We start from the raw sequence: 20,362 nt of genomic DNA, 5'->3' as shown, positions 1-20,362 counted from the left end.
CCAGAAAGGTTTAAAGCATGCTCTTCTTGCTCCTCCTCATCCACCCGGCACCATCCTCCTCTGACTCCTCTTCAGACCCCTGTTGTTGACTTGTCTCAGATAGAGTAGCCCCCCTGGGAATTCATCCAGCATTGCGACTTCCTCATCTTCCTGCTTCTGTTCCTCCACGGCTTGATCAATGACACGACGCAATGCACGCTCCATAAAGAAGGCATAAGGTACAATGTCACTGATGGCACCATGGCTGCGACTGACCAGTTTGGTGATCTCATCAAATGGCCGCAGAAGTCTGCATGTGTCATGTATGAGCAGCCACTGGCACGCTGAAAAAAACCAAGCTCCCCAGAACCTGTTCTGCTGCAGAGTTCGTACAGGTAGTCATTAACTGCACGTTTCTGCTGGAGCAGCCTATCAAGCATATAGAAGGTTGAGTTCCATCGCGTCTGGCAATCGCAAATAAGACGTCTGACCGGCAGATTGTGTCGCCGCTGAATGTCAGCAAGGCAAGCCATGGCCATGTAAGATCTTCTGAAATGGCCTGCCGCAAGTTGTCCTGGACCCCAGGGTATTTGACAACGAATGGTTGCACGACCAAGTTTAAGACGTGTGCCATGCATGGCACGTGTGTAATTTTGCCCTGTTTCAATGCGCTAAGCAGATTGGCACCATTGTCACACACCACGTTACCAACTGTCAAATTGAGTGGTGTTAGCCACTGATCTGCCTGTGAACGCAAAGCTGAAAGGAGTGCAGGGCCAGTGTGGCTCTTGGCTTCCAGACACAACAGACACAGCACAGCATGACAACATCTCACCTGGCATGTCGAATAGGTTCTGGAGATCTTGGGTGGCGCAGCGGAAGAGACACTAGCAGTGGAAAAGGAGGAGTCAGCCTAGGAGGAGAGGGAGGATGGAGTAGGAGGAGGAGAAGAAGAGGCAGGCCTGCATGCAATCTGTGGCGGTAAAACCAAATCTACACGGGTGCCACGGGTAACATGCTTGACGGCCGTCAGAAGGTTCACCCAGTGGGCAGTAAAAGTTATATACCTTCCCTGCCCATGTTTGCTAGACCACGTGTCTGTGGTCAGATGTATCTTGGCACCGACACTGTGTGCCAGAGATACATTCACTTGCCGCTGAACATGGCCATATAGCTCTGGGATGCCCTTCTGTGAGAAATACTTCCTTCCTGGGACCTTCCATTGTGGTGTTCCAATGGCCACAAATTTTCGAAAGGGCTCCGAGTCCACCAGTTTATATGGCAGTAGTTGGCGGGTTATCAGTTCTGACAAGCTAGCGGTCAACCGTTAGGCAAGAGGGTTATCCGGCATCATCATTTTTTTACGTTTGAACATTTGGCCCACGGAAGCCTGTCTTTTTCCAGAAAAAAGTGAGGACGGCATGATGGAAGGTGAAGTGGAGGACAATTCTGAGGAGAGAGGAGAAGGAGAAGTAGAAGAGCCTGGACGGTGAGAGCCTGGAGTGTGGCTTTGTGGGTTCCGTTGCTCCCATTGGGCTCGGTGATGGCAGCTCATGTGCCTTCTTAAGGCGGTCGTCCCTAGGTGAGTGTTGGGCTTACCGCGACTTATGCGTTGACTGCAAAGGCTGCAGATGGCAACACTATTGTCAGCAGCGGACACGTTAAAAAAAGCCCACACTGCGGAGCCATGTGCTGGCATCCTGGGAGCGCCAGATGTGACCATACATGGTTGATGCCTCGCTCCTGATACAATAGCAGTCTGGTTTGTCCCTCCTGTGCGATGTAAGCTCCGCCTGCTTCTCCTCCCTATCTGCTGGTCCATATCTCCCTCTGAACTCCCCTCCTCTTCCTCTCTTGTGGGCACCCACGTGACATCACTAGACACATCATCATCGACGTCACCTTCCCCACCACTATAATTAGAGATCTCGGAGTAGTCAGCAACCCCGGGGACCAACCTCCTCCTTGGGCTGATCTGGGTACTGTCGTCAGACTGCTGAGTGATGGTTGTTGCTACCTCCTCTTCCTGATCCAATGCCAAGAGTGGCTGCGCATCGGCAATGTCTTGTGATGGATCGGAAAATAATTCCTGTGACTCAATCGGAGGTTATATGGTGGTGGTGCTGTTGGTGGTAGTGTCTTTGAGGGTGCACACAGCAGAGAGTGAAGAAGAGGGTGCAGATCGAGAGGATGAGGAGGGTGCAGAAGAGTAAGGCCGCGTACACACGCAGGGACTGTTCGCTGAAACTGTCCGCTGAAACCAAGTTTCAGCGGACAGTCCGCTCGTGTGTGGGCTTTCAGCGGACAGTTTCAGCGAACAGTCCGCTGAACAAGGTTTTTCGGAAATTCCGAAAAACTGTCCGCTGAAACCTTGTTTCAGCGGACAGTCCCCGCGTGTGTAGGCTTGTTCGTCAAACAAAGTTGCGCGCATGCTCAGAAAGGATTTTCACGCCGAAAGTTATAATGCAGTGTATAGGACGTCGTATTTTTCGTCCCGTCGTACGTGCCGTTCACGTCATCGCGCACGGTTTCAGCAAACTGTTCGTCCGTCGTGTGTGGCCATGTCCGTCCATGCTAATTTTGAGCGGACTGTTTGCCGAAACTGTTTGACGGACAAAGTTGGGCGAACAGTCCCCGCGTGTGTACGCGGCCTAAGGCTGAGTGAGCCACTCAACCAAGTCTGGTGCGTACTTTGACGTAATCAAACGCACCTTCTGCAATTTGGCACTTTGGCTCAAGCCTGTTGCTCCTGCCCTACCCCTACCACCCATGCGGAAGGGCCTGCCTCTTCCTCTGCCTGTCATTTTTTAAATGACCCTGTGACAAAAGTCTCTAGAAAAGTGCAGTATATGTGGAAGAAGGTATATAACACCCTGCTTCAATCTGTCGTTTTGGGGGGCCACTGGTCTATCACACCAGTTATAATATTTTTTTCTAATTGCGTTTGTCACTCTTTGTAGTATCGCTGCAGAACCGCTCAGCAGTCACAATTCTGCACAGTGGAAATGCACTATACTATGCTTTCTATATTTGAAAGTATTTTATACGTGTATTACACCCCTATATACTGCACACCAAATAGTACACCTATACCAGTCCTTAAAAGGACCGTTGTGGACTTAATAGTAGCTAGCTAGTAGCTAGTGAATTGCAGACTGTCCCTGCTCCAAAAACCAAACTGTCCCTCCCTACACTGAGAAACAAGTGTACCAGTCCTTAAAAGGACCTTTGTGGACCTAGTAGTAGCTAGCTAGTAGCTAGTGAATTGCAGACTGTCCCTGCTCCAAACTGTCCCTCCCTACACTAAGAAACGACAGCTGCAGAATCGGTCAGCAGCACAGCAGTGCACTATAATATGCTTTCTATATTTGAAAGAAAGTATATTATACGTGTATTACAACCCTATATACTGTACACCTATACCAGTCCTTAAAAGGACCTTTGTGGACCTAGTAGTAGCTAGCTAGTAGCTAGTGAATTGCAGACTGTCCCTGCTCCAAACACCAAACTGTCCCTCCCTACACTGAGAAACGACAGCTGCAGAATCGGTCAGCAGCAGAGCAGTGCAGTATGATATGCTTTCTATATTTGAAAGAAAGTATATTATACATGTATTACAACCCTATATACTGTACACCTATACCAGTCCTTAAAAGGACCTTTGTGGACCTAGTAGTAGCTAGCTAGTAGCTAGTGAATTGCAGACTGTCCCTGCTCCAAACACCAAACTGTCCCTCCCTACACTGAGAAACAACAGCTGCAGAATCGGTCAGCAGCACTGCATGCAGTACACTATAATATGCTTTCTATATTTAAAAGAACGTATATTATACGTATATTACAACCCTATATACTGTACAAGTATACCAGTCCTTAAAAGGACCTTTGTGGACCTAGTAGTAGCTAGCTAGTAGCTAGTGAATTGCAGACTGTCCCTACTCCAAACTGTCCCTCCCTACACTGAGAAATGACAGCTGCAGAATCGGTCAGCAGCACAGCAGTGCACTATAATATGCTTTCTATATTTGAAAGAAAATATATTATACGTGTATTACAACCCTATATACTGTACACCTATACCAGTCCTTAAAAGGACCTTTGTGGACCTAGTAGTAGCTAGCTAGTAGCTAGTGAATTGCAGACTGTCCCTGCTCCAAACACCAAACTGTCCCTCCCTACACTGAGAAACGACAGCTGCAGAATCGGTCAGCAGCACAGCAGTGCAGTATAATATGCTTTCTATAATTGAAAGAAAGTATATTATACGTGTATTACAACCTTATATACTGTACACTTATACCAGTCCTTAAAAGGACCTTTGTGGACCTAGTAGCTAGTGAATTGCAGACTGTCCCTGCTCCAAACACCAAACTGTCCCTCCCTACACTGAGAAAAGACAGCTGCAGAATCGGTCAGCACTCAACAGCACAGCAGTGCACCATAATATACTTTCTATATTTGAAAGAAAGTATATTATAAGTGTATTACAACCCTATATACTGTACACCTATACCAGTCCTTAAAAGGATTTTTGTGGACCTAATAGCTAGTGATTAGACTGACTGTCCCTGCTCCACACAGCATCTTTTCCCTACACTGAAAAAAGACAGAATGTAAAATGGCTGCCAGATCAGGTCTATTTATAAGGTAGGGGGTATGTCCATGTGCTGAAATGTCTCAATTGGCTGTCCTGTACCCCATGATGGATGTGGCCTGGGTCAGAGTTCTTCACAATGTAAAGGCATATGTCCACCGCGAACAGCGCCAGAAGTCCGCCAGTTTGGCGAATCGCGAACGAGCAAAATTTGCCGCGAACCGACCACCAGGTGAACCGCAAGGCCATCTCTAAATGCCTCCTTATTAAAGGCATACCAAAAGACTAGTTTATAAATGCATTACCTGTGTCCCTGCAGAAATAAAGAGTTTTTCTGTTGCACAGGGGAAAGGCAGACTGTTCACAAAACGACTATCTAGTAAGGGTCACTGCCCATAGTATATAAATAAATACAGAGGGATCATAAGGATGCATGCCTCCACAGGAAATACCCAGAAATGCACTTTTGTGTGGTCAGGAATGGGCTTTCCTTCTTGTAAGGGTGTTAGACAACCTAGTAGTGGTTCAGGTCATCAATTCACTGTCTGGGTCCTCCCATCCTGTAATCCCACTTTTGCAACATCTTGTTTTGTGTTGTCTTCAGCTAAATGTGTTTTTGTGTGCTATGCATCTTCCTGGGGCAAAGAATACATTGGCTGACACTCTCTCTTGCTTTCTGTTGGACAGGTTCCAGAAGTTGGCGCTGTGGCGGATTGCGTTGGAGTCACCTCCAGTTTGATTTGAAGATCCTTGAGCGAGTCGATGTGGTCTTCATACACCAAGGTCTAGCGTGAGTGGGGGGAGCTTCTTCAGCGGGCGGGGGTGGATATTGTCAGTTCTGAGATCAAACATCTCTTGATTTATTTTGTTTGTCTGAGTTTCACTGATGGTGTGACTATTTCCACCATGAACCGCAAGTTGGCCTGGGTGGCCTTGCTTTTTAAGTTTTGGGGCATCCCGGATTTTACCAAGGAGTTTTTAGTAAAACAGGCCTTGAGAGGTTATCGAAAGGGTTCCCGGAGGCCAGACGGCCGCCAGCCAATCACTTTTGACATCCTACAATCCTTGCTCATACAGGTGATTGCGGTGTGTTCTTCTGGTTTCATAGCTATGTTATTCCAGGAGGCCTTCGCTTTGGCTTTTTATGGAGCCCTCATGGTGGTCCTAGTTGGTCAGTACATCCAAGACTGCTCAAAGAGGCTTGCCAGCGGCTGATGTCCGCTGTGATGGCATTTCCATGGACCTGTTTATCCACTGATCTAAGATGGATCAGGCAGGTAAAGGGGCGCATTTCACGTTTGCATAGGGTTCAGGGTTCGCCCATCTGCCCAGTTTTCACGGTTGTGGAGTGTATACAGTTTTGCCCTGTGGGAACTGGTTCTTTTCTCATTCATTTGGATGGTTTGGCCCTGTCCACTTTCCTGTTCTTGTCAGTTCTTCAACGCTGTCTAAGCCCTTGTACACACGGTCGGACATTCTGACGGAAAATGTCCGATCGGAACGTGTTGTCAGATAATCCGACTGTGTGTGGGCTCCATCGGACTGTTTACGTCGGAATATCCCACGGACAAAGTTTTAGAGCTGGGCTATAAAACTTTCTGACAACATGATCCGATCGGACTTTGTCCGATTGTGTGTAGAGAATTCCGATCGGACAAAGTGCCCTGCATGCTCAGATCAAATTTCTAGACCAAAGCTATTGGCTACTAGCCTGAACATAGTCCCGTCGTAACAAAATAACGTCATCACGTTCTGAAAGATCGGATTTTCAGACAACTTTGTCCGACCGTGTGTATGCAACACAAGTTTCGGACAAAATCCGTTGGACAAAATCCGATGGATTTTGTTGTCGGAATGTCCAACCGTGTGTACCAGGGCTAACAGCCGCTGGGCTGGAGGCACCCAGTTACTCTTCTCATTCATTCCGCATCAGGGCGGCCACTGAGGATTTGACAACGCGGTGGTAAGACGCATCAGCAGGTGTCCGTCCTCATTTTGGTTTAAGCATCACCGTGTGTCTTATGTGTTAGTTCTATTACGTGAGCTTTTGTGGCTTTTGTGGCAGGTTCTGTGTTATGTCTAATGTTTTATGATTTCTTTTCAGCTCATGCTTGCCCCGTCTGGATTTTGGGCCACTCCTTCATTCATTGGGGGGGCCAAGAGGGCTAATGTCAGGCATAATGGCCCTCAGCTGGGCTTCCCTAGGTCCAAGGCTAGCATCAGGTGGATAGGTGTTTTGGTATTGTTGTGGAGTAGGATGGTCCCGGTGGTACATAGGGTTTCACGATGGGACATGGCCCTGAACATCCTGGTCTTGCACACTGGAGGCAAGGATCTGGGTGTCCGGTCTAGCAGACACATTATTCGGGACGTCAAGTTTGACATCCTCCAGCTGCAGCTGGCTTTTCCTTACACAGTGATAGTTTGGTCTGACATTATAGGCCACACGTCTTGGCGTTTTTGCCAGGTCTGTGGATAAATTGAACAGGGCCAAGAGTTAAGGTTAATAAGGAGATTGGTAAGTTCATAATGCGAACTGCAGTTTTGTGGTTCAGCATCGGGAGCTGGAGGTGAATACCTGGCAGTATTTACGCAGCTACGGTGTGCATCTTAATGCAGTGGGCACGGATCTTTGGTCTCTAGGATTACAAGACGGGGTACAGAGGGCATTGCATTTTTGGCAGGGCACAAAGGTGTGAGGCTTCACACTTTGCGCTGTGGCGGTTTGGGTCTTTGGAGGCATTTTAAAACAACCTGCTGTGATTATCTTATTAGGGACCCATCTAAGGTATGGAGTCCCCAGTAGAATGCCAGTTACGGCGGATTAACTGGTAATTACAATTGTGGTATTTGCAGAATGGGGCTTATCCCCGGGGCCAGTGTGGTGCGTCTGGGGACCTGTAAGTAGTTATGCAGACACAAAGTAGATAATTTAATACTTGGCGCCTCCAAGCATTGGCAACCTTAATTTTATGGTTATTGTAATATTTTGGTTTCCTGTTTTAAGGAATGTTTGTTATATATTTTGTTATTGTTTTAATAAAGGGGCTGAAATGGCCAATTTTACTCCAACATTTGTGTCATGGTTCTTGGTAGTTTTAGTTGGGGTAAAAAGGGTGGGGTTGTATAGCATTTAGTGGTACAAAGGGTTAGGATTACATCCTGGGTACCTTTGTCATGCTTCCCATTTCTGTATGCCTTGTATTATATGTCACTATAATGTCATGTTATATCTCTTTTTATAGAGATAAGCGAATACCTCCTTCATTAAATACCCCTGATGAAAGGTTACCTACCTGAAACGCATTGGATTGAATGGAGAAATCTACTGGTTATAACACTCTATACACCTTGATGTCTGTGTAATACAACCATGGTCTCTTTTATATAACACATTTGTTGTGTCCATGTTCGAGTTACATGATTTTAATGTTTTCAATAAATTGTGATAGGTTTTACATATATTGGTGTGTTGCTTACCATTAAAATCCCAATTTTCCATGGGGTAAAACCTTTTTTGTTCCAAAACTGTGATAGGTAGTCAGGAAGTGTAATGAAGAAATAACACCCCTTAAAAGCCTGAAGATGCTTACTGGATTTTGGGGTCCTGTACATGGCTAGACTGCCAAAATGTCTCTCACATGTGGTATCCTCATGCTCGGGAGAAGTTACAGAATGTGTCTTGGGATGTAATTCCACATATACACATGGCATGTGTGAGAAATATCTTAAACTATCTTATTAAAGCGGCACCTTTGAGTAAAAAAAAATTTTATTTCCAAAAACTTGTGGCAAAAAATAAAATCTTCCGTGCACTTAACATGCCTCTCAGCAAATACCTCAGGGTGTCTACTTTCAAAAAAGGGTCATTTGGGGGTGTTTCAACTGTCCTGGCACTTAATCCTCAACATTAAAAGCTCATGCCACACATCACCCACTTTTCTAACCACTTGAAGACCTAACATGAAAAAAATCTTTTTTTTAATAAACATATAACGTTATATATTCTTTAAAGCAGAGGCCCTAAGAGCCGGTTCACACAGCGGGCGATGCGAGGGGACACGACTCGCCTCGCCTCGCTCTCGCAAGTCGCCCCCGTTCTGTACAATGGAACCGTTCTGAGAGGAGCGACTCGAGTCGCTCCGACTCAGAAAAAAGGTTCCTGTACTACTTTTGGGCGACCTCGGGGCGACTTGCATTGACTTCTATACAGAAGTCATCTGCAAGTTGCCGCCGAGGTCGCGGCAGGTCGCGGCGAGGCAAGTCGGAGTCGCCTCGCCTCGCCTGCAGTGTGAACCGGCCCTAAAGAATAAAATGGTGTGTGTTGCAAATTTTTATGCCACAAAGTGTTTGCGCAGCGTTTTTTTAAATGCCAAGTTTTTGGAAAAAATACATTTTTTTCAATTTTAATGCACAAAACACAATATATTGCCCAATTGCTTGGTAAAATCGAAAAGATGATCTTACGCCGAATAAATAGATACCAAACATGACATTCTTTAAAATTGCGCACGCCCATGCAACATCGACAAATTACATAAATGTTTAATATCCATATGTGACACTTTTAAAGCCTTTAAAGGTTACCACTTTAGATGTAAACAGGAGGTCTAGTGCTAGAATTACTGCTCTCGATCTGATATTTGTGGTGATACCTCCCATTCATGGTGCTTTTGCTGTTTACATACCGACCATATACTGATGCTTGGGTTCGCCTTTGCACACAAGCACGTCAGGATGGGGGTGCTTAATTTTATTTTTTTAATTATTTATTTTGCTTTTTTTGAATTTGTACACTGTTCATTTCATTTTTTTTAATTACTTTTATTGTTATCACAGGAAATGTAAATATCTCCTGTGGTAGCAATAGGCAGTGACAGGTACTCTTTTCTGAAAAATCTGGGGTTTTCAGATTCTAGATCTTTCCTCTGCCCTTAAAGCATCTGAACACACCAAGACCAGTGTGATCAGATGCTTTCCCAATTTAAAAATGGCTCTGTTTATATCCGGCAAAGTAATGAAATGCTCATAGCTTCCGGTTTCTCAGACCATAGAGGTGATTGGGGGGTAATGTCCTCTCCTGCTACTTGTAAAAGCAGTTCAGTGGCTAATTAGCTGCTGGGATTGCTTTTATATGAAAGCTAACCAATGATACCAGGATGATTCCTACATGCATGATCCAGGTATAACCACTCAAAACTCAGCGACGTAAGATTACTTGTCTGGTCCTTGTGGGGCATGCAATGTTCTTTTTTTATGCAGCCTGATTGATGTGGATGAAGAAATCTCTGCCAGAAAAATGGTGTGGTATGCTCACCATTAGAATATATACCGCCCTGCATCCACCCACTTCTGATGTTGGGCATACATGTGATGTCCTTTTTTTTGTTCAGCCCACGGATTCCTCAATTCACGTGGGTGAACAAATCTCTCTATGCCGAAGCATAGGAGTGATCCATCCAGCCCCCCCATGCTTGGGCATATACATTCTTTTTTTTAAATGATAACTCTCCTCCAGCAGCGCTGCAAGCACTGGCATATGTATCCTGAAAGCACACTCTGCTGCTGTCAGAATAAACAAAAAAGGTTAGTGCTGCAGCTGAATGGCATTACTGCAAAGCAAACAAAGGTTAACAATAAAACAGAGTAAAAACAGAACATTAACTCACTAAAAGGACAACTACTTTTATAACTTTTTTATTTAGTTTTTTAGTTTTTTTTCACTTTTAATGTTTTTTTTTTACTTTTTTTTAAACTTTCTTTGCAATTTAACCACTTGCCGTCTGCCCACCGTCAAATGATGGCTGGGTGGTGCGGCTTTCGTTCTGGACTTCATATGAAGGCCTCTCAGAATGACCTCTCGCTGATCACCAGTGCCCTGATTACAATTAAGTGCCCACCAGTGCCAGCAATGATTGCCCACTACTGCCAGCAATCGGTGCTCACAATTGCCACCAATTTGTGCCCACAAGTGCCAGCAATTAGTGTCGACAAGTGCCAGCAATCAGTGGCCATTAGAGATGCCAGTCAGTGTTGGCGATCAGTGCTGCCCATCAATGCCCATCACTGCTGCCCATCAATGCTCATCACTGCTGCCCATCAATGCCACCCATCAATGCCCATCAGTGCTGCCCATCAGCGACGCCTATCCATGCGGCCTATAGGTGCCCACCAGTGCTGCCTATCTGTGCCCAGTGCCCATCAGTGCCACCCATCAGTGCAGCCTATCAGTGCTCATCAGTGCCACCTATCAGTGCCCATAAGTGCGGCATATTCATGCCTCCTCATCAGTGCCAATAATTGCAGCCTCATCAGTGCCTATGAGTAGTGATGGCCGAACGGTTCGCCCGGCGGTCGTTTCGCGGCGAATTTAGGCTGTTCGCGATTTGCCCGATCGGCGGACTATTGCTGCCATTCGCCCCGGAGGACTTCCGTGTTTTCTGTGAAAAAACTTTGACTTATGATGACACATCCATCATGGGGTACAGGACAGCCAATTGAGACATTACAGCACATGGACACTTGGACATTCCCCCTAACTTATAAATACACCCGATCCGGCGGCCATTTTAGATTCTTTCTTCTGTCACTATAGGGAGAGGTTGCTGTGTGGAGCAGGGAGAGATTGCAGTGACCCAAATCGCTAGCTATTTGGTACACAAAAGTTCTTTTCAGGACTGGTATAGGTGTTAGGTGTATATAGGTTTGCTGTGCTACTGACTGCTGCAGCAGCCTGAGTGTCTTTTGTCAGTTTAGAGAAAGGGACAGGACGGTGTGTGCTGCAGGGAGAGTCAGTTTAATCATTAGCTGTTACTATCAGGTCCACAAAAGTGCTATTCCAGTAACCAGTTATTGTTCCAGCAGCCTCTGTTTTGTCAGTTTATATAGAGACAGGCAGGAAGCAGTGTGTGAGGCAGTGAGGGTCAGTTTAATCAGTAGCTGTTACTATATTAGGTCCACAAAGGTTCTTTTCAGGACTGGTATCAGTGGTATGGTAATAGGCTTTTACACATATAATATTCTTTCTTCCAAATATAGAAAGAATATTATACTTGACTGCTGCCCTTCTGCTGCAGTCTGCTAATCATTCACAACCTACTTGTTCCACAAAGGTCCTTTATAAGGACTGGTAATAACCTGGTGTAGGGTGCTATAGTACATAGGGTTGAGTGAGGTACAGTCTGCTATTCTATAAGGACTGGTATAGGTCCACAATACATAGGGTTGAGGTGCACTACTGCTGACCGCTGCCCTATACTGCGGCAGTCCTTCATCAGTATAGGGACTGACGTACAGTCTGCTAATCAGTCACACACAGCCTACTTGTTCCACAAAGGTCCTTATAAGGACTGGTAACTTGGTCTGTCTAGGCTGCTACAGTACATAGGGTTGAGTGAGGTACAGTCTGCTATTCTATAAGGACTGGTATAGGTCCACAATACATAGGGTTGAGGTGCACTACTGCTGACCGCTGCCCTATACTGCAGCAGTCCTTTATCAGTATAGGGACTGACGTACAGTCTGCTAATCAGTCACACACAACCTACTTGTTCCACAAAGGTCCTTATAAGGACTGGTAAGGTATAGGGTACTACAGTACATAGGGTTGAGTGAAGTACAGTCTGCCATTCTATAAGGACTGGTATAGGTCCAAAATACATAGGGTTGAGGTGCACTACTGCTGACCGCTGCCCTATACTGCAGCAGTCCTTCATCGGTATAGGGACTGACGTACAGTCTGCTAATCACTCACACACAACCTACTTGTTCCACAAAGCTCCTTATAAGAACTGGTAATAACCTGGTGTAGGGTGCTATAGTACATAGGGTTGAGTGAGGTACAGTCTGCCATTCTATAAGGACTGGTATAGGTCCACAATACATAGGGTTGAGGTGCACTACTGCTGACCGCTGCCCTATACTGCAGCAGTCCTTCATTGGTATAGGGACTGACGTACAGTCTGCTAATCACTCACACACAACCTACTTGTTCCACAAAGGTCCTTATAAGGACTGGTAAGGTATAGGGTACTACAGTACATAGGGTTGAGTGAGGTACAGTCTGCCATTCTATAAGGACTGGTATAGGTCCACTACTGCAGCAGTCCTTCATCGGTATAGGGACTGAGAGTTTTGTCACAGGGTCATATAAAAAATGACAGGCAGAGGAAGAGGCAGGCCCTTCCACAGGGGTGGTAGGGGTAGGGCAGGAGCAACAGGCTTGAGCCAAAGTGGGAAGTTGCAGAAGGTGCGTTCAATTACTTTAAAGGACGCACCAGACTTGGTTGAGTGGCTCGCTCAGCCTTACTCTTCTGCACCCTCCTCATCCTCTCGATCTGCACCCTCTTCTTCCCTTTCTGCTATGTGCACCCCCAAAGACACTACCACCAACAACACCACCACCACCACCCCCACCACCACATACCTTCCGCTTGAGTCACAGGAATTATTTTCCGATCCATATCAAGAGGACATTTCTGATGTGCAGCCACTCTTGGTATTGGATCAGGAAGAGGAGGTAGCAACAACCACTACTCAGCAGTCTGACGACAGTACCCAGATCAGCCCAAGGAGGAGGTTGGTCCCCGGTGTTGGTGCCTACTTCGAGATCTCTACTTATAGCGGTGGGAAAGGTGACGTTGATGATGACATGTCTAGTGATGTCACGTGGGTGCCCACAAGAGAGGAAGAGGAGGGGAGTTCAGAGGGAGATATGGACCAGCAGATAGGGAGGAGAAGCAGGCGGAGGTTACATCGCACAGGAGGGACAAACCAGACTGCTATTGTATCAGGAGCGAGGCATCAACCATGTATGGTCACATCTGGCGCTCCCAGGATGCCAGCACATGGCTCCGCAGTGTGGGCTTTTTTTAACGTGTCCACTGCTGACAATAGTGTTGCCATCTGCAGCCTTTGCAGTCAACGCATAAGTCGCGGTAAGCCCAACACTCACCTAGGGACGACCGCCTTAAGAAGGCACATGAGCTGCCATCACCGAGCCCAATGGGAGCAACGAAACCCACAAAGCCACTTCTTCTTCTCCTCCTCCTCCTACTCCATCCTCCTCCCTCTCCTCCTCAGCTGACTCCTCCTTTTCCGCTGCTAGCGTCTCTTCCGCTGTGCCGCCCCAGCTCCCCAGAACCTATTCGACATGCCAGGTGAGACGTTGCCATGCCATGCTGCGTCTGTTGTGCCTGGAAGCCAAGAGCCACACTGGCCCGGCACTCCTTTCAGCTTTGCGTTCACAGGCAGATCAGTGGCTAACACCGCTCAATTTGACAGTTGGTAAAATGGTGTGTGACAACGGTGCCAATCTGCTTAGCGCATTGAAACAGGGCAAAATCACGCACGTGCCATGCATGGCACACGTCTTAAACTTGGTCGTGCAGCGATTCCTTGTCAAATACCCTGGGGTCCAGGACATCTTGCGGCAGGCAAGGAAAATCTCGGCCCATTTCAGAAGATCTTACACGGCCATGGCTCGCCTTGCTGACATTCAGCGGCGACACAATCTGCCGGTCAGACGTCTTATTTGCGATTGCCCGACGCGATGGAACTCAACCTTCTATATGCTTGATAGGCTGCTCCAGCAAAAACGTGCAGTTAACGTCTACCTGTATGAACTCTGCGGCAGAACCGGTTCATGTGCGACACATGCAGACTTCAGCGCCCATTTGAGGAGATCACCAAACTGGTCAGTCGCAGCCATGGCGCCATCAGTGACATGGTACCTTATGCCTTCTTTATGGAGCGCGCATTGCGTCATGTCATTGATCAAGCTGTGGAGGAGCAGGAGCGGGAAGATGAGGAAGTCGCAATGCTGGATGAATTCCCGGGGGCTACTCTATCTGAAACAAGTCAACAACAGGAGTCTGAAGAGGAGGCAGAGGAGGATGGTGCCGGGGCGGATGAGGAGGAGCAAGAAGAGCATGCTTTAAACCTTTCTGGGATCCCTGTTGTGCGTGGATGGGGAGAGGAGAATGAAGGGGACGACATTATCCTGGATGATGAGCAGGAGCCAGGCCACCACACCGCTTCCACTTTAGTGCAAATGGGGGCCTTCATGCTCCAGTGTTTTAATAGGGACCCCTGTATAAAAAGCATAAGGGTCAAGGACCAGTACTGGGTGGCAACGTACTTAGACCCCCGGTACAAACACAAAATGGCGGAAATGTTACCGCCCTCACAGAGGGCTGGCAGAATGGAGCACTTCCAGGCCTTGCTTTGAGAAATGCTGCTTTCTGCTTTTGCGTGCGCTGGCAGAGGAGCAATTCCCACTCCCAGAGAAGGAGTTGCGGGTACCAATCCAACAGCGCCTGCAAGAAGAGGCCGGTTTGAAGATGTGTTGGTGACTTCGGACATGAGGTCATTCTTTCAGCCGACCCATCGACAGGTGTCATCCGGATCCAGCATCAGGGAACGCCTAGACCGCCAGGTGTCCGACTATATCGGGTTAACGGCCGATATGGACGCTCTGAGGAGTGATGAACCCCTGGACTACTGGGTGGGCAGGCTTGACCTCTGGCCAGAGCTTGCCCAATTTGCAATCGAACTGTTGGCTTGCCCCTCATCCAGTGTCCTGTCCGAAAGGACGTTCAGCGCAGCAGGGGGGATCGTGACCGATAAGCGTACTCGCCTAGCTCACGACAGTGTTAACTACCTCACATTTCTAAAAATGAATGAGGCATGGATCTCGGAGGAATTCAACACATGTGACCAGTAGACCATGTATATGTCTATAAATAATTTTTTTAATCGAGCACAGAGACCTTCTTTCTTCATTTGGCTCACTTCCTTCTCCAAAAAAAGCACACAGTACTATATGCCCGTACCCTCCTCTTTGAAGAGGTTGAGCGGTGTCATATTTCTACTGGGGCTGCTTATTATGAGGGGCTCCCACCATCCCTGTGCTGTGCTGACATCCTCCTGGGGCTGTACCTCTGCTGTGCATATTATGAGGGGCTCCCACCATCCCTGTGCTGTGCTGACATCCTCCTGAGGCTGCTTATTATGAGGGGCTCCCACCATCCCTGTGCTATGCTCATTATGAGGGGCTCCCACCATCCCTGTGCTATGCTCATTATGAGGGGCTCCCACCATCCCTGTGCTATGCTGATTCCTCCTGGGGCTGCTTACGGTGCAGGTGTTAGTGCTGTGTATCACGGTGCTGATGTCAGTACTCTCTATCACGGTGCTTTTGTCAGATGACTCTATCACGGTGCAGGTGTCATTGCTGTATGTCATGCTGCTGATGTCAGTGTTCTCTGTCACGGTGCTGCTGTCAGTGCTGTATATCACGGTGCTGGTGTGAGTGCTTTATGTCACGCTGCTGATGTCAGTGCTCTCTGTCACGGTGCTGCTGTCAGTGCTGTATATCACGGTGCTGGTGTGAGTGCTTTATGTCACGCTGCTGATGTCAGTGCTCTCTATCACGGTGTTGTTGTCAGATGACTCTATCACGGTGCAGGTGTCATTGCTGTATGTCACGCTGCTGATGTCAGTGTTCTCTGTCACGATGTGACCAGTAGACCATGTATATGTCTATAAATAATTTTTTTAATCGAGCACAGAGACCTTCTTTCTTCATTTGGCTCACTTCCTTCTCCAAAAAAAGCACACAGTACTATATGCCCGTACCCTCCTCTTTGAAGAGGTTGAGCGGTGTCATATTTCTACTGGGGCTGCTTATTATGAGGGGCTCCCACCATCCCTGTGCTGTGCTGACATCCTCCTGGGGCTGTACCTCTGCTGTGCATATTATGAGGGGCTCCCACCATCCCTGTGCTGTGCTGACTTCCTCCTGGGGCTGTACCTCTGCTGTGCATATTTTGAGGTGCTCCCACCATCCCTGTGCTATGCTCATTATGAGGGGCTCCCACCATCCCTGTGCTGTGCTGACTTCCTCCTGGGGCTGCTTATTATGAGGGGCTCCCACCATCCCTGTGCTATGCTGACATCCTCCTGAGGCTGCTTATTATGAGGGGCTCCCACCATCCCTGTGCTATGCTCATTATGAGGGGCTCCCACCATCCCTGTGCTATGCTCATTATGAGGGGCTCCCACCATCCCTGTGCTATGCTGATTCCTCCTGAGGCTGCTTACGGTGCAGGTGTTAGTGCTGTGTATCACGGTGCTGATGTCAGTACTCTCTATCACGGTGCTTTTGTCAGATGACTCTATCACGGTGCAGGTGTCATTGCTGTATGTCATGCTGCTGATGTCAGTGTTCTCTGTCACGGTGCTGCTGTCAGTGCTGTATATCACGGTGCTGGTGTGAGTGCTTTATGTCACGCTGCTGATGTCAGTGCTCTCTGTCACGGTGCTGCTGTCAGTGCTGTATATCACGGTGCTGGTGTGAGTGCTTTATGTCACGCTGCTGATGTAAGTGCTCTCTATCACGGTGTTGTTGTCAGATGACTCTATCACGGTGCAGGTGTCATTGCTGTATGTCACGCTGCTGATGTCAGTGTTCTCTGTCACGGTGCTGCTGTCAGTGCTGTATACCACGGTGCTGGTGTGAGTGCTTTATGTCACGCTGCTGATGTCAGTGCTCTCTATCACGGTGCTGCTGTCAGTGCTGTATATCACGGTGCTGGTGTGAGTGCTTTATGTCACGCTGCTGCTGTCAGTGCTGTATATCACGGTGCTGGTGTCATTGCTGTATGTCACGCTGCTGATGTCAGTGCTCTCTATCACGGTGCTGGTGTCAGATGACTCTATCACGGTGCAGGTGTCATTGCTGTATGTCACGCTGCTGGTGATCATCTCCTGCACCCTCTTTGCCTACCCTGACCTTCCCTCTCCTCCATTGCCTTCATGCGCTCCACAGTCCTGAATTGTCACAACAATTTCCCATATAAAAAAAGAATGCTTGTAGTTGTCGATCCCAGATTCACCTCATACATGTGTTATGTCATTGGCCATGTGGTGGGACTATGTTTGCACAGCTTTTAATTATTTTGTGGCTGCAAATTTGACCTGTAGATTTGCGAAGTTCGCCTCCCATTGAAGTCAATGGGGCCCGCCGCGAACGTTCCGGTTCGCAAACTATCGGCCGTCGCAGTCCGCGTTCGCGAAACGTCCTGTCGGAAGTTCGTCCATCACTACCTATGAGTGCCTCCTCATCAGCGCCCATCAGTGAAGGAGAAAAATTATTTATTTACAAAACTTTCTGACAGAAACTAAGAAAAACTATTTTTTTCTACATTTTTGGTCTTTGAGTGATTAAATTCCACCAAAAGAAAGCTCTATTTATTTGAAGAAAATGATAACAATTTCAAATGGTTACAGTGTAGCATGACCATGCAATTGTCATTCAAATTGTGACAGCGCTGAAAGCTGAAAAATGGCCTGGGCAGGAAGGGAGTTAAGTGCCCTATTTTGAGGTGGTTAACCACTTAAGCCCCGGACCAATTGTCATCCTAAGGACCAGAGGTCTTTTTACAATTTCGCACTGCACTGCTTTAACTGGTAATTGCGCGATCATGCAATGTTGTACCCAAACAAAATTTGCGTCCTTTTCTTCCCACAAATAGAGCTTTCTTTTGATGGTATTTGATTGCCTCTGCGATATTTATTTTTTACGATATAAAAGGAAAAAGACTGACATTTAAAAAAAAAAAAGATATTTTCTACTTTTTGTTATAAGAAAAATCGAATAAACTAAATTTTAGTCATACATTTAGGCCAGAATGTATTCAGCCACATGTCTTTAGTAAAAAAAAAATGTCAATAAGTGTATATTTATTGGTTTGCGCAAAAGTTATAGCGTCTACAAACTAGAGTACATTTTCTGGAATTTACACAGCTTTTAATTTATGACTGCCTATCTCATTTCTTGAGGTGCTAAAATGGCAGGGCAGTACAACCCCCCCCCAAATGACCCCATTTGGAAAGTAGACACCCCAAGGAAATTGCTGAGGGGCATGTTGAGCCCATTGAATATTTTTTTTGTCCCAAGTGATTGAATAATGACACAAAAAAAAAAGTTTACAAAAAGTTGTCACTAAATGATATATTGCTCACACATGCCATAGTTATATGTGGAATTGCACCCCAAAATATATTCTGCTGCTTCTCCTGAGTACGGGGACACCACATATGTGGGACTTTTTGGGAGTCTAGCCGCATGCGGCACCCCGAAAACCAATCACTGCCTTCAGGATTTCTTATGCCGTGTACACACACGATCAAACAATCAGTGGAAAAGTCCGGCAAACTCAAGTCCGCCGGACAATCCGCCCGTGTGTAGCCTCTGGCGGACTTTTTTTACCCAAAAGTCCGCATTTCGGCGGACAATCCGGCTGTGTGTGTGCCAGTCCACCGTACTTTTGAAATGAACTGACTTTTCCCGCCCGGAGTGCGTCTCCAGGTAGCCGGGGCCAGCGAAGAAGGCGTCGCTGGCCCCGTCACCTGGTATGGACTTAAAGGGGAACCCCTACGAAAAATCGGCGTGGGTCCCCCCCTAGGTCCACATCAGACCCTTGTCCGAGCAGAGCACCAGAGGATGCTGGGACTGTGACATCATAATAGGCGGGGACATCATCTGGTGATGTCCCTATGTAAGTCGCCGTGTGCCGCTTCACTGCCATTGTGAGCAGAGGATGCAAAGAGGCAACATCTGAAGAGAAGAAGAGAAGAACAGAAGACGGCGACAGCGGCGACAGAAGACCTGTAAAAGAGCTAGAAGAAGGCGCGGTGGCCTGGCAAGAAGAACCGAAGAGGGGGACAAGACCCCCAAAGAGGAGGACAAGACCCCCGAAGTCAGAAGAAGAAGGGCGGTGGCGGCGAAGAAGAAAGCAGGGCTCCTCTGCTAGCAAAAGAGCTAGCAGAAGATAGCAGAGGAGTCCGGCGAGAAGACCCCCGAAGACGGACAGAAGACCCCCGGAGCTGTGCAATAAACTATTTTAACCCGTGTGTTGTGTTTTTTTTTACTTTTTTTTTACAGGTGAATGGGTAGGGGTACATTGTACCCCATACTCATTCACATAGGGTGGGGGGGCGCCCGCAGACCCGGGCAACCAACGGCCAGGGTTGTCGGAAAGAGGCCCTTGTCCTCATCAACATGGAGACAAGGTGCTTTGGGTTGGGGGGGCAGCGCGGCCCCCCTTCCCCAAGGCACTCCCCCATGTTGAGGGCATGTGGCCTGGCACGGCTCAGGAGGAGGGGGGCTCGCTCGTCCCCACCCCCTTTCCTGGCCGGCCGGGTAGCGTGCTCGGACAAGGGTCTGATGTGGACCTAGGGGGGACCCCCACGCAGATTTTTCAGCATAGGGGTTCCCCTTTAAGTCCATACTAGGTGGCGGGGCCAGCGACGCCTCCTTCGCTGGCCCCGGCTACCTGGAGACTCGCTCAAAATGAGCGGACTTTCCTCCGCATGTGTGGGCGAGTCCGTTCATTTCCAAAGTACGGCGGATAGTCCGGCGGACCTAGTACGCTGTATTAGTCCGCTGAAAAAGTGCCGTGTGTGGGCAAGTAGCTCGTTCGGAAAGTCCGTCAGACTAAGTGTGTACGCGGCATAAGGGTGCAAATTTTTGATTTCACTCCTCACTACCTATCATAGTTTCGAAGGCCATAAAATGCCAAAATAACACAAAACCCCCCCAAGTAACCCCATTTTGGAAAGTAGACACCCCAAGGAAATTGCTGAGGGGCATGTTGAGCCCATATTTTTATTTTTTTGTCCCAAGTGATTGTATAATGACACAAAAAATAAAAAGTTTACAAAAAGTTGCCACTGAATGATATATTGCTCACACATGCCATAGTTATATGTGGAATTGCACCCCAA

Source organism: Lithobates pipiens, unplaced genomic scaffold, assembly GCF_037356315.1.
Source record: "Lithobates pipiens isolate NorthernLeopardFrog02 unplaced genomic scaffold, aLitPip1_a1.2 Scaffold_23, whole genome shotgun sequence".
In the NCBI taxonomy this organism is placed as follows: domain Eukaryota; kingdom Metazoa; phylum Chordata; class Amphibia; order Anura; family Ranidae; genus Lithobates; species Lithobates pipiens.
Note: the sequence above shows the minus strand (reverse complement) of the source record.